The sequence below is a fragment of the Scleropages formosus genome, chromosome 13, assembly GCF_900964775.1.
Source record: "Scleropages formosus chromosome 13, fSclFor1.1, whole genome shotgun sequence".
Classification (NCBI taxonomy): Eukaryota; Metazoa; Chordata; class Actinopteri; order Osteoglossiformes; family Osteoglossidae; genus Scleropages; species Scleropages formosus.
Window position 1 is genome coordinate 27,252,486 of NC_041818.1, and position 14,507 is coordinate 27,266,992.

The window sequence follows — 14,507 nt, forward strand, 5'->3', positions numbered from 1 at the left end:
CCCAGTATCGAGCCCTGCGGGACACCAGTTGAGAGAGGCGGAGGAGAAGAACGGGAGCTCCGCCAGACTACTTGGTAGGATCTGTCAGAGAGGTAGGACTCAAACCATCTTAGTGCCACACCTTTGATTCCAAGCTGACTAAGAGAGGAGAGTAGAATCCGGTGGTTGACAGTGTCGAATGTTGCAGCCAGATCGAGAAGGATAAGGATCGAGGAGAGGGAGGCGGCTCTAGCTGAGTGGAGAGCATCAGACACTGCCAGAAGTGCCATCTCTGTGGAATGACCAACTTTGAATCCAGACTGATATCCATCAAGGAGATGGTTCCAGGTGAGGAATTCAGACAGTTGATCACAGGCCTCTTGTTCTAGAGTTTTAGACGGGAAGGAGAGGAGGGAGGCCAGTCAATAGTGTTGGACTGAGTTGGGATCCAGGGAGGGTTCTTTAACAGAGGTGAAATGAGAGCAGTTTTGAAGGCAGCTGGGAACAGCCAGAGGAGAGCGAGGAGTTGATGATCTTAGAGATGAAGGTGCAGAGTTGTGGGGAGATGGTCTGTAGGAGTGACGGTGGGATCGGATCTAGCGAGCAGGTGGTGGGTCGGTGTGATGTCAGGAAGTCGGAGACTTTGGATTCTGAGAGCGGTTTGAATTCAGAGAGCATGACTTCACAGGGAAGTCCAGGTTGAACAGGGCAAGGTGATGCCGAGAACTTGTGTTTGATTGCATTGACTTTGTCTCTGAAAAACAAAGCAAAGTCATCGGCAGTGAGAGATGAAGGAGGAGGGGGTGGTGGAGGACACAATAGGGATGAGATGGTGGCAAAGAGTCTGTGTGGTTTTTTTAGTTGCAGACTCTATTTTCTTGTGGAAGAAGGTAGTTTTAGCCTAGTAGCTAAGAGTTGTTTGTAGGCATCCAGGTCCAAGCGAGTCTTGGATTTTTGCCATCGTCGCTCTGCAGCCTGGAGTTTTTGCTGTTAGCCCATAACGTATCGGTCAGTTATGGGGTGGAACCGGGGGATGCTGGTCTGGAAGAGAGTGGACAGTGAGTCAAGAGTGGAAGGTAGAGCAGAGAGGACAATATTCGTGGTATCGTCTGCTGATGGATCCGAGAATCGTGCGGCAGAAGGGAGAACGGACAGCGTGGAAGAGCAAGGCAGGAAGGCGAGAGAGATTTTGAGTTGCGGCGGAAGGTGACAATGGGTACAGAAGAAAGAGAGGGATTTGTGGTGACGCAGGGTTGGAAGGAGATGAAGAAACGATCGGAGACATGGAGCGGAGGAACAGAGAGGACGGGACAGCCACAGTTACGGGAGAAGACGAGGTCGGGGCGATTGCCTGCTTTGTGAGTAGCGGGGGACTGGGACGGGGAGACATCGAAGGACTGCAGGAGCGAGAGAAGGCCGCTTGGATGAACGTCGTCGACGTGCAGGTTGAAGTCACCCAGGAGAATCAACGGAGCGTTGTCCACACCCCCCAGTGGTCTTAGCCCCAGGTGTTCATGAACTCTAACGTTCACACCTCGCCAGCGGTCTTAGCGCTCAGTGACCATACCCCGCAGTAGGCAGTTTGACCACCAGCGGTTCATAGCCCCCAGCATTCGTTGTCCCGATGGTCATAACCCATAAAGTCCACACCCCCAGCGGTCTTAACCCTTGCCGGTCACACCCCTCCCTTTCTGCCCCTTACTCCTGCTGTGTATAAAGTGAGAGCACCTGTGGACCGATGCCACACTGTCCCTGTGCTCACGTTCATATTTTACTCATTTTATATTTCCTCTGTAAACTTCCAGCCAGTGAGGCTGTAACATAACGCGAGATGAAAAAAATGTCACGCTATAAAAGTCACACTTATAGGCAAAGAAAGAAAACAGACAGAATGGAAACATTTCCTGCAGGAAAGTGGCACATAAAATATCATTGTACTCGGCTATAACTTTTACTAACAGCTATTGAAAACATCGCTGGTCCTCGCAGCTTTCAAAGTCTTTCAGAGGGAGCTCTGTGAATTGGCCAACATATTTCATACTTTTCTTATTTTATAATCAACAGCTTAGTTCTTCTGAAGTCCTTAATTGTGCTCATGTTTGCCAAAAATGGAAAATAATCAATCATCTCTGGGGAAAGAAATCAGTTCCTTTCCAGCAGTTTGAAACTGGCTTTGATGATTGCTGGAAAATATCATTCTTGGCGAGAAATGACACGTGAGGCACAGGTACAGGCGTGTGAATGTTGTAAAACTTTGAATATTACCATGTTTGTATTGCTTTCCAGATCACTGACCTGTCCAGCCCTACAGCGTCCACAAAACGACACATTTTACCACAAGTTTACCTGCTTACCTTGTTGGAAGCAGGGCCTAAACAACGTGTGTGTGTGTGTGTGTGTGTGTGTGTGTGTGTGTGTGTGTGTGTGTGTGTGTGTGTGTGTGTGTGTGTTGCGAGAGGATGGGGGTTTAATCCCTGCTCAGTCTGTGGGGAGTTTGCATGTTCTGTCTGTGTTGGTTTCCTCCGGGTGCTCTGGTTTCCTCCCACAGTCCAAAGACATGCTGTTCATGTCCACCCACATGTATGGATGAGCGATCCAGTGTAGGTAGTGTATCTAGCAGTGTAAATCACTGCGGTGAATAAGGTGTGCGGACTGATAACAATAGATAGAGTTCGTTGGAAGTTGCTTTGGAGAAAAGCATCTGGTAGATGAATGTAAATGTGTGTGAGAAAGAAAATTGGTTTGGTTGTAGTGACTTTTGTACTTTCCGACTGCAACACTCCATGAAAAATGTAAATACACAAGCATAAAAGGGACAGGAAAGTACGTGATTCTTGCAAAAGACACTCGACTCTATAAAAACACAAATTTTGCATTTCTTACACAGAAAACTGCCCCATTTGCTGTGCAGCCTCTTATGAAATATGCATATCCAGAATGAATGGATTCAGAAAATATCGAATTTAAGGAATAAAAGAGCAGCGAGACACTGTATCACTTTTTTTTCTGAGCGGATCGCCGGGCTCCTTTCTTTGGGAACAAATAGAACAGAATTTGAATGAACTCGCAAACCATCTTGCTCAGCAACGTCTGCTTCATTGAACTCGTTTTAATCGTCCCTCCCATTTTCGCTAGCAAACGCTAATGGAATCGCCGGGAGATCAGAAGGACAATACCGCAAACGTGGGTAAACACTGGGTGTAATCAGGTAATGCACTGGGGTCACCTATTCTACCTATATAGACAGTTATTATTATTATTATTATTTGAATAGCACCTGTATCAAAGCCAGCTGACAATGCTTGATAACCAACTTTACAATGGTTTAATCATCTTTCCAGCAGTGTAATTTTTACAGTGTTAATTCAGAGTAAGTACCTTGGTAAAAGCGTCCTACGATGGGCGTGGGATTCAAACCAAAGACCTTTTCTTTTGCAAAACATTTTCACATTTTGGCCCAAGTACTGAAAAATATTTCAAACATCATGAAAACTATTTTGATTTCCTTTTATCTAAAAATGAAATTTAATTGCACTACCCACCAAAAAAAGAAGCTCCTGGGAATGAATTACTCAACATTTTAATCTCATTAAAGGAACATTTTAAAACAATCTGAAAGGTTTCTCTCAATATTTATGATGAAAAAGTAACAAAATGAATATTTGACTTAGTACAATGACCGCTACACTTTTCTCCTTGGAGAAACGGTTCGGCACGGAGCGCGAACACAGAAGATCCCCTCCTCGGAATCACTTTAACATGGAGCAAAGTAAAGCCGGCTTCAGTCGGCAAAACGGTAGCTGATTTCTGTGGCCGCATGTTTTGTGCCACGTCAGACCGGTCGAGTTCACCTCACTCCATATTCAAAGCACCACCGCAACACAGAATAGTGATTTTCCAGTTACCGCAATTTGAAAGGAGCTGCAAACCCAGTAAGCAAAGCATAAAATTTCATTTGGCATCCCTGTTCTATAATGTCTTATTCTGATAAGAGCTGTAAATCAGATTACTCCGCACGCACGTCCTAAACCGCCGTATGAGCAAATAACCCTGGAGCCTGCCGTAATTCGGCACAATTTACATGACTTTTCCCAAGTTTCTCAGAGCCAAAGTCACGAGAAACCCATCGTCTGGCCTCTTTTTCGGTTTCAAAGGAAAACAAGAATCTTATTTGCCCTAAAATGATCTGTTTGTTTGTTTTTTCCCTTTTTATTACCCTCTCGAGAGCCCCTTTTTGGAGTGGTGTTTTATGACACACTGTCCCCTGGCATTCCCACTAGGAGCATCATGTAAACATCATGCAACTGCAAGCATGAGATGTAAATGCGTCCGGTTTAACCGTGTTGGGGCATCTCTGGTCCATTTGTGGCAGAAAGCAACCAGGCAAGTTTGTTTTCCGACGTGGACAGAAAGAAATATCGCTGCTCACTATTAATAGCACATGAGTAATACAAAGAGAACTGTAAATAGTATAACATTTATTTACTTGTACGCTTCCTCGGCGGTTTCGTGCAACACCGCTCCGCGCTTGTGAAGTTTTATGAGTTGTGTTATGAAAATAGTTTACCGAAGAGAGCTGACACCGGGGTACTTAGGAAAGAGACATTCCATAGCGGAGGAGTCAATCCTGTCTTAAAGGGTTTATGGCAAATGTAATGTCCTACTGATTTACAGGGCTTGCCGTATTTTGAGTGAAAAATGCACAAAAATGAATTAAACGAACACAAAAGTTGTGAGCAGAGTACCGGAGGAGCTGTACTGTTTGTTAGGAGCGCTGGGTTTGGGTCACGACCCCACGCTGGGCCCCCTTCCATGGGTCACCATGACGGACACTATAACTGGTGATGTCGCAGACCAGTTCACCAGGTGCTGCTCACATAACTGCTTTCCTACCTTTTTGGGAACCTGTGGAACTGTTACCTGGTCAGGTGTGGTCCTTTATCCTCTGAAGAGTCATGTTGACCTGCAACATTATTATGTTTCCACCTGCACTGCTGGTTTTGTGCCTGCACTCACTTTATTGATTTAGATGTTGATTGTTTACACTTATTTCGTTCTCAGACACTTTTCTCCAAAGCAACTTCCAACGAACTCTATGTAGTGTAATGAGCCCACACACCTTATTCACCACGGTGACTTACACTGCTAGATACACTACTTAGAATGGGTCACTCATCCATACATCAGTGGAACACACACACTCTCTCTCTGTCACTCACACACTATGGGTGAACCTGAACAGCATGTCTTTGGAGTGTGGGAGGAAACCAGAGCACCCAAAGACTTACACTGCTAGATGTACTACTTACACTGGGTCACTCATCCATACATCTGTGGAACACACACATACACACACACACTCTCTCTCTCTCTCTCTCTCTCTCTCTCTCTCTCTGTCCCTCACACACTGTGGGTGAACATGAACAGCATGTCTTTGGACTGTGTTAGGAAACCAGAGCACCCCCACACAGACATAGGGAGAACATGCAAACTCCACACAGACTGAGCAGAGATTGAACCCACATCCTCTCACACCACCCAGGCACTGTGAGACAGCAACGCTACTCGCTGTGCCACCTGTTGTTGACTTTGATTTTAGATTCTGCTTCATTTCAAATCCAAACATTGTACTCGTGGATCATCTGTCAAGTGGAGATGGTCAGGACAGGCAGCACCAGCCTGTCTGGAATCATTAGAGGAAACCCTTGAAAATTCATGCCGGCGTGATCCACACCATGTCAGAGGAGATCAAGCTGAAAAACACTCATCGCGGAGCAGCTCAATAACTGAGGCAGCGACAGGCCAAGATGACGGAACCAGAACAGCACAGCGGTGGAGAAAAATTTGCATCACCGACGTGCCTGAAAGCTCAGCAGCGTCCAGGGCTATTGTCTGGATCCCAGTCTCTACCGCCTGCTTTCCTCACCTGACACTGACACGAAAAAATCCTTCATTTCAGTTTATGCCCCTACTAACGCTTACCAGGAATTATTAATAATTCATGTAGCTGACTTTCTCCACGTAACTTACAGCACTAGTTCTTCTTCGTTTCACCCATTCATACAGCTGAGTATTTTTTCCTCTATTATTTACAAGTGACTTTCCTCCAAAGCAACTTGCAATGTTAAGCTACTTTACACATATTTAAACAGCTGGGTGATTCTACTGGAGTCCTGGGTCCTTCCATTGCCATTTTTCTGGACCAGTTGAGGGTAAGTACCTTGCTCAAGGGTATTACAGCTGAAGGTGAGATTCAAACCTGCAATCTGTGGGTCGAGAGGCAGCGACCCTAACCACTTCACTGCCAGCTGTCCCGTAAGTACAGTCCACAGTAAGTACCTCGATCAAGGGTCCTACAGAAGGTGTGCGGCTCCAAACCTGGGTCCTTCAATTGCAAGGTGGCACCACCTTTTCTAGTAGCCTTCTGAATCATTCATGCAATTAGGTATTCACAGATGACTGATGCTGACACGAAGCGATGCTTCTCCAGATCGAATGTGCCAACCGTTGGTTAAATAAAGCAAAACCGTGCTTTGAACGCATTCTGCAAATTGGTAACTGATCTTTCTTTGACAAAGTAGCTTAATTCCATAAAAGCTTCTGCGAACTCCAACCCCACACTTGATAACATCATAGATTCTGCAGCACTACTTCTGGAAATGTATAATTCAGAATTACGAATCCTTGATCGCATCACTTCAGGTCACTCCTTTGAATGGTCCCTCCAACGCAGCATGGTGCTCGCTGTGAACCACGGGAATAAACGTCGGCATCGTCGAAGACCCGCATTTTAGAGGACGCTATATAGCGAAACGTCCTGAACATGCCGGTGCCACATGCATCACCAGCACATCTTCATACACTGAGGTTGCATTTTGCAAAGTTGAAGTCTTGGACCAAACTGAACAGTCCTCTTGGACAGCTGAAAGACACTATAAGAACAGACCTTCATGTTTTTTGAAAGTGGCGAGTAAAATTTCTCATGTACAGACAAAATCAGCAAGACATACAGTGTTATCTCCATATAGGACAATGGGCTTTTATTGCACCACCTCTTTGCATTCAGAATGGGGAATAATGGAAAAAATTCATATATTACTTCCTTGAGAAAAGCACATGGTTTATTAACTGACCCCAGTGACATCGGTAGAGATTCAATCATTCTGCTCTTGGCTGCATCGCACAGATATTTTGTTTCGCAGAGATAAATCTAAAGACTTCACCTCATCCAGCTCCCCAGCTGTGGATCTCAGGGAGACAATCTAACAGTCACAAGCCATTAGTTAAAATATAAATTATCTTATATAAGGCAAAAAATAAAGACCCCCAGAACAGAGAGATGAGAGTGAAAGTCCCCCAGAAATCTTCCTACATACTAAATAAGCAGCTGTTCTAGTTTGGAGTTATAGTCTGATGTCTCTGTTTGATGTGGATTTTAAGTTATGCGCGGCGGTGCTCTGTCTTCGCGTTTATTGTCGGGAGGTGCTGCCCAGGTTCTCCTCTATGATGTTATTCTCTCCGTACTTTCTCTTAAACCTCCCATCCAGACAATTAATCCAAATCAAATTTAACGGTTTGTTTCTTTGTATTAGTAATTCATCATCTCCAGTTTCTTATTTTTAGACTTTTTGAACATCATACTGAGCCATACTATGTTCGGTCCGTCCGTCCATCCATCCATCCATCCATCCATCCATCCATCCATCCATCCAGTTTTAAGTCCTTATCAGGACTGTAGTGACCTGGAGCCTGTCCTGAAAGCAGTGCTTGTGAAGTTGCAGTGGAGGTGCACTCTGGATGGAATGCCGGTCCACCACAGGGTAGCCACGCATGCAAACATTCACACACTCCTGGTAGTTAAACATCACCGATCCACCTGAATTGCATGTCTTTGGACTGTGGGAGGAAACTAATGTCGACACAGGAGAACACGCAGACTCCACACAGACCGAGTGGGGATCAAACCCCTGTTCTCTCACGCAACCCAGGCGCCGCCGTGCCATCCGTCAGTGAATCCGACGTGGCAATTTTTTTCAGGAATACGTTGCACGAGAAGCTGCCTGTTGAATTAATGGGAATGAAACTTTCTTTAAAGAAGCAAGTGCAGCGCAAGCTTATCGAGCAGACATATGTTTGTGGAGAGAAGTGGGTCAAAAAGAGATTGTGGGTTCTGAGGCCTTTTCTAATGTTGAGAGGGATTCAGCAGCGCTGAGGGAAAGCGGGGGCTCCTTCCACCACTTTGGAGCTACAACTGAGCACCTTCAAACGTTTCATTTTGCACCCCTTGTGAGCGGGACTACCGAGCGGTCAAAGGTAGACGAGTGTCGCGGTACGGCCGGGTGACCCTCGCCTCTCCGATGAAGAAAACCGACCTGCGTTCCCTTGGATAAATGATGCAGCTGGGTGTTCTCTCGTTGCTCGTCGTCCAAAACAACACCCGGGGTCACCTGGTTTCCGAGAGCAGCGCGGGTAAATGGATGACCTCGTCCCAGAGGGGTTCGTCGCCTACGACGCCGGCTGCTCCGAGCGCTACGAAGGTCTTTCGAACCGCACTTAGCGCTCCCCCGCTCCGTCGCTGCGGGGTCATACAATACGTCTCCCTCTCGGCACCTCAGCGCTTCTGGCAGCTCATTAATTTAATTTCGCTCCATTTGGGATGTTGCCGCTGCGGCGCTGAAGAGGAACGGCAAAGTCAGCGGCGGTGCGTAAACAGAACCGAGCCTCTAAGACCCTGACGACACGCAGTCCCATTCTTCCCCAGCCTGATCCCCCCCGAAGATCCGGCGGATTGTAAAGAAACGGAAAAGTGAACACGAGAAGGTGCGTTCGACCTTCATCTGCACTTGAATTGAGCGAAATCTCGACTGCGAGGCTGTGGGCGGCAAAGGCCTTCCTGGCACTGCTGTTTTCCTGCCCTTTTCTGTTGAAGATGCACAGATAAATGAGACTGGAGAGTAAAACCCGCATTCAGAACCAAGCTTCTCCTCCATCCGGGCTCTCATTTTCTCGGGAGCTACTCATCGGCCCGGAGTTCGCACCCCGCGTCGGCTACGATGAATCGCACGGGGTCTGCGGTACGGCCTACGCTGCGCTGCAGTAAAAACCCGGTGAAACCCTGGGCTCGGCGCTACTGTACGTGTCAAGTCCCTCCTCCATCACGCTGTGTGCGAATTGGATGGTAAGTAAGGTTTCTTAAGTCAACAGAAGAAGGCGGAGAACCCGAGAAGCTCATGGGGCCTTTTCTCCCCAGATGCTGACGTCGTCTTGGATCCTCGTCGGTACCTGGTCCCTCGCCGAGGAGAAGTCGCGGGAAACACGTGGCGACCGCTGCACCGAGCACGGCCATATTCGATGGTGCGGTGTCTACTTTTTGAGGAGCTCTCTCGTTTTCTCGTCGCGTCTTCGCGCACGCAAACATGCAGGCGGGAATAGGGACTCGCGGCAACCCGGCGAAATCTCGCTCCCGCTCTGCTCTTCCCTCCTTGACAGCAGCGAGGAGGAAATAACCACCCTTATGACATGTAGATGTCCTGCCGTCCTTTCAAGCGCGCACGTTATGGACGTAAACATGGCCCAGACCCGTCTCGGGAAAGCGGGGCGTCGGGGAAATCGTGATGCGAATTCACAGCTCTGAAAGCGACCGTCACAACGACACGCGAAGGTTCGCCTTTGAATCGGGGCTTTTCGGAGATTAGTGGAGCTGGGGAGCATCGCTGCGGGAGGACGGGGAAAATGATCGACTCCTCCCAGGGCTTCGGCTAGAGGCATCTTCATCATCATAGCTGCTCTGGGTTTGTGGTCACTGTGCTCCTGTCACCTCTCACCTGCCATGCAGTCATTAGACAGGGAGAAGAGAGCATCTGTCCCAAGTCCCTGGACCTAAAAGTGAGCCCAGTACTGGCAGTCATGTGGGGTGGGGGGGTCCCCAGGCGGGGCAGTGGTCAGAGCCACTACTCCACTGTCAAAGTGCTGGGATTCGAACCCCACCTCCTGCTGTAGCACCCTCGATCACGATGCTTACCTGAAACTAACACGGTAAAAATTACTCAGCTGCATGAATGGGTAAACTGCGGGTTGGTATGCAATAATCAAACAGTATAAGTCGCCTTGGATAAAGGTGGCAGATAAATTAATAAATTGTAATGATAAATATGAGAAAATTCATAAATGCCTGAGCAGCTCAATACCCTTTCTTCTGCACGCCCTACAGTAAAAGACACATCTCAGCCCTGTATAATGACCCTGTCTACTGCACTGTATTCCATCTGTCCATTTGTAGGAAGGATGTAATGCCAGTTCATACGATGAGGTTCCTGGACGTTTATTCTCATTTTATTCGTATGGTGTTCAGCACCGCTCGAGTCTTCGGTGCGAGCCACGTGCGCCGCACTCTCCTTTACGCAAATATATCCGGGTGATATTTTTAGGGAGCCGAAAAAACTCGCCAGCTGCGCGATTGGTGACCGGAAGCGGAACGCGAGCGAGAGCGTAGCCGCGTAACGAAGTTATACTGGTGTTTTCCGGAAGGCCCCGTCTCCTGGCAGGCTGAGTAAGATGGGCCTCATTACGGGGCTTTTCGGAGCTCGAGACAAACTGGGGCCGTTTCCCAGCGCGAGTCACACGGAGCATTACATCTCACGGTCATCGCTCCATACGCCCCACGGCCGCCGTGTACGGGGAAAGCGCGGGCTTTGCAACATCCCTTTTCTCCATCGCACGCGAGAAGCCTCTCCATAGCCATTAGTACATTTACCACATTTTCACAGAAACACGATAAAAGTTACACGAGACATTAGATGGGTTATAAATAAATGAGAGCGATTAGTTGTAAAGATGAAGTAACGTCCACAGGGGGAAGGACTGATGGAAATTGTTCGTATCTCGAGCTGCCTCCGGTTGGCCAAATGACATTTGTATGATGATATCATGTTACAGAGAGAGGCACTCGAAGCGAGGAGGGGTTTTAAGAGCTGTCGGGCTGCTCGGAAGCCGGCGACGGTCATCGCCGCGCCAGGGATCCGGAAGACCGATTCCCGTAGGGCTCCGCCGACGGACCGGCGGCGTTTCTGCAGGGCGTCCTCTCGGCCGAAGGAAGGTCGGCCCACGGGGCGGAAGGGCGGGGGCACGTACCGGTCAGGATCCGAGGGGGGTAATTAGGCCTCTTCTTAGGGCAGCTGTGAGATCGCAGGGTGAGAAACACCAAACAGCTCAGCGGCCTGTGCTCCAGTGCACTGTGACAGCTGAAGGTAACGTGTTGGTTAAATACTGAAACGTGAAGGTGTGCGGGTCAAGTCCCAGGAGGGCCCCCGCTTCCGTACCCTTGAGAAATGTGCCGTACTTAGCCTGAATTCCTCCGCTATGAAACCCAGCTGAAAAGAGCGGCTTGGCAGCAACGCGTCACGATGCTTTGCTCGGGTTTGGACCCAAGCGTGTCCGGCCTCCGCGCACCGTGCCGTTGACCCTCAACACGCAGTTACGCGCGCTTGGGACCTCAAGCCTCCTGGTGTCTTCCTGTTGCTATCTAACAAACTTTATTAAACTTCGGCAGCACTTTCCTGTACGTCCGCTCCAAATGAGAGCGGCAGCAAATGCAGAATGTTGCAGCAGCACGGCGAAGAAGGTGTAACTTTCACTCTCGAGGAAGTGTAGGGGTTAAAGCCATCACCTTGCCCTCGGAGGATCTGGGTTCGAATCCCAGCTCCACCGCCCCTGAGCACCTGAGAAAGTTACTTACCTCGAACTGATGCAGTAAAAATGATCCTGCATAAAGTTTAGTGTGCAAACCTTACATTGTTCCGTTACCTTGGAGACAGGTGTCAACTAAATGAATAATAATAATATTTATTTGTTTATTTATCTCAGGGGGTGCGATGGCGCAGCGGGCCTAGCCGGGTCCCGCTCTCTGGCGAGGTTGGGGTTCGAGTCCCGCTTGAGGTACCTCGTGATGGACTGGCATCCCAGACGTCTCAGGTGTGTCCCTTGCACCCCGTGTTGCCTTGTTAGGCTCCTGTTTGCCGCGACTCTGCTTGGGAAAAGGAGTTTCAGCCTGTGTGTGTATATTTATTTATATATTTTTGTTTTTAAAATATTTTATAATGATAAGAAAATTAGTATTATTATTATTAGCTGTTGTTAATATATTTTATAATGATAATAAAGTTGTTATATTATTATTATTATTAGAGGAATTCATTGGCTGTATCTTCACTCAGTTGAAAGCACACATTATGACACCATTACTTCACACCCCTCAAAGGATGCTGGATGAACAAGAGGGGGAGGATGCGTCTGAACTGAGTCATTTGCTCATACTTTGGTTTCTTTTTCATATGCCTGCATGCTTTGTTTAATGCCTTCAATTCATTCACCCAGTTCTCGCGCCGCTGTAACAGCACCGCGATTCTCCCGTTTATCCGCACATTGTTCTTAAGCTTATTGTACCCTAACTGTCTGTAAAACAAGTGATATTCCCCCATACCATTTATCGCACTGTTCAGTAGAATTTCTTTGGGTTCGTTCGGCTCTCCGCCCTGTGTTCGTATCGTCTGCGATCACACGCGCCGCCCCGAATGAGAGCATCGTCCGAATTCATTTTTGCGGTCCACAACTGGTGCTTTCGAAACGACGGAGTGATTAAGGGCGGCACAGTTAATGACTTAAAGCAGCTAGATTTTTCACACAAGCTGCTCCTCTTCCCTCTGTTTTTTCCTGCCTGTTGCACTCTAAGACTGCGCTGCGTCATCTTCCGTTCTACACGTAATTACACTTTGTAATCAATAGACTCCGATAAATAGACAGACTGGGAAAAGCGCTGAGCTTCTCGCCCGTCTCCTACATCTACACACCAACACACCCCGCTGAGCATTTTGCTGCATCCGAAAGCCCGACGCCAAGGTGTGTGTGTCTGTCCTGAAGAAGCCAATAAGAAGGTTCAACAGCAGATCAGCCAATGAGAAGTGAGCCAGTACTGTGTGTGTCAATAACGAATGAGCTGGTAACGAGTGAACCTGTAATGACTGAGCCAATGAAGAGTGAGTCGTTAACAGGAGAGCCAATAAAAACGGAGCCTTTTATGGGTCAGCCAAGAGAGAGGATCTGATAAAAGAAATCAGCCAAAAGAGAGTGAGCCAGTAATGGGGGAGCCAACAAAGAAGAGCCAATAACAAACCAGCCAATAAGAGGTGAGCCTGTAAAAAGTGAGGCAATAAACAGTGAGTTTTCAATCAGGGAGCCAGTAAAGACGAGCAGGTAAGAAACCAGCCAACAGAAAGTGAGCCTGTAAAAAGTGAGCCAATAAACAGCGAGTCTTCAATCAGGGAGCCAGTAAAGAGAAGCCGATAACAAATCAGCCAATAGAAAGTGAGCCAGTAACAAAACAGCCAATGAGAAGTGAGCCAGTACTGTGTGTGTGTGTGTCAATAACAAATGAGCTGGTAACAAGTGAACCTGTAATGACTGAGCCAATGAAGAGTGAGTCATTAACAGGAGAGCCAATAAAAACTGAGCCTTTTATGGGTCAGCCAAGAGAGAGGATCGGATAAAAAATCAGCCAAAAGAGGGTGAGCCAGTAACAAAACAGCCAACAGAGAAGTGAGCCTGTAAAAAGTGAGCCAATAAACAGTGAGTCGTTTATGGGGAGCCAGTAAAGAGGAGCGGGTAATGAATCAGCCAATGGAAAGCGAGCCAGTAACAAACCAGCCAATAAGAAGTGATCCTGTAAAACGTGAGCCAATAAACAGTGAGTCTTTTATGGGGGAGCCGATAAGAGGAGCTGGTAACAAATCAGCCAACAGAGAGTAAGCCAGTAACAAAACAGCCAATAAGAAGTGAGCCGACGAAGAGGAGCAGTAAGAAATCAGCCAATAACAAGTGAGCCTGTAAAAAGAGTACCAACAGTGAGCCCTTAACATGGGGAGCTGGTAATAAATCAGCCCATAACAAGGGAGCCAATAAAGAGTGAGCCGGTAAGGCATGAGTTCACGACCCGGTGAGAGACCCAGCAGGCAGGCAAGTCCCAGGCACTTCTCTTGCCGCGTCTCTCAGCCGTGTCACACGCCGGCCGCGCACCTGCGCTCGCTACGCGCCGTGGGACCGGCAGCGGCCTGCCGGGGCGGGACACTGCCCACCGGAGGGGGGTCTCTAGGTGTCGCGTATCAAAGACGTGCTGCGGATCACTACGGCAACCCAGCGGAATGACTGAGCGCAAGGAGGGCTTCCTGCCTCGGCGACTCGGCGCGGTGCACGATCACGGCCGCTTGGAGCTCACGGCATCGTCTTCCAGGGGTCAGCAGCTCCAACCGGGAGGGGCCACGAGCTCCGCACACGTACGATACGTCTCCATGATCACTTGTGCTAAGGTCAGCTGCACACTTTACGGTATAACCATCATTTCGTTGAGACACCTGGCTATTTTACCGGAGCACTTCGCTCCTCACTCAAAGGTACCACGGTAGGACTCCAGCTGTGAGCTGAACTGGAAACCTTCAGGTTACACGTCGGTGTCCTGAGCCACTATGTCCATAGTGCTG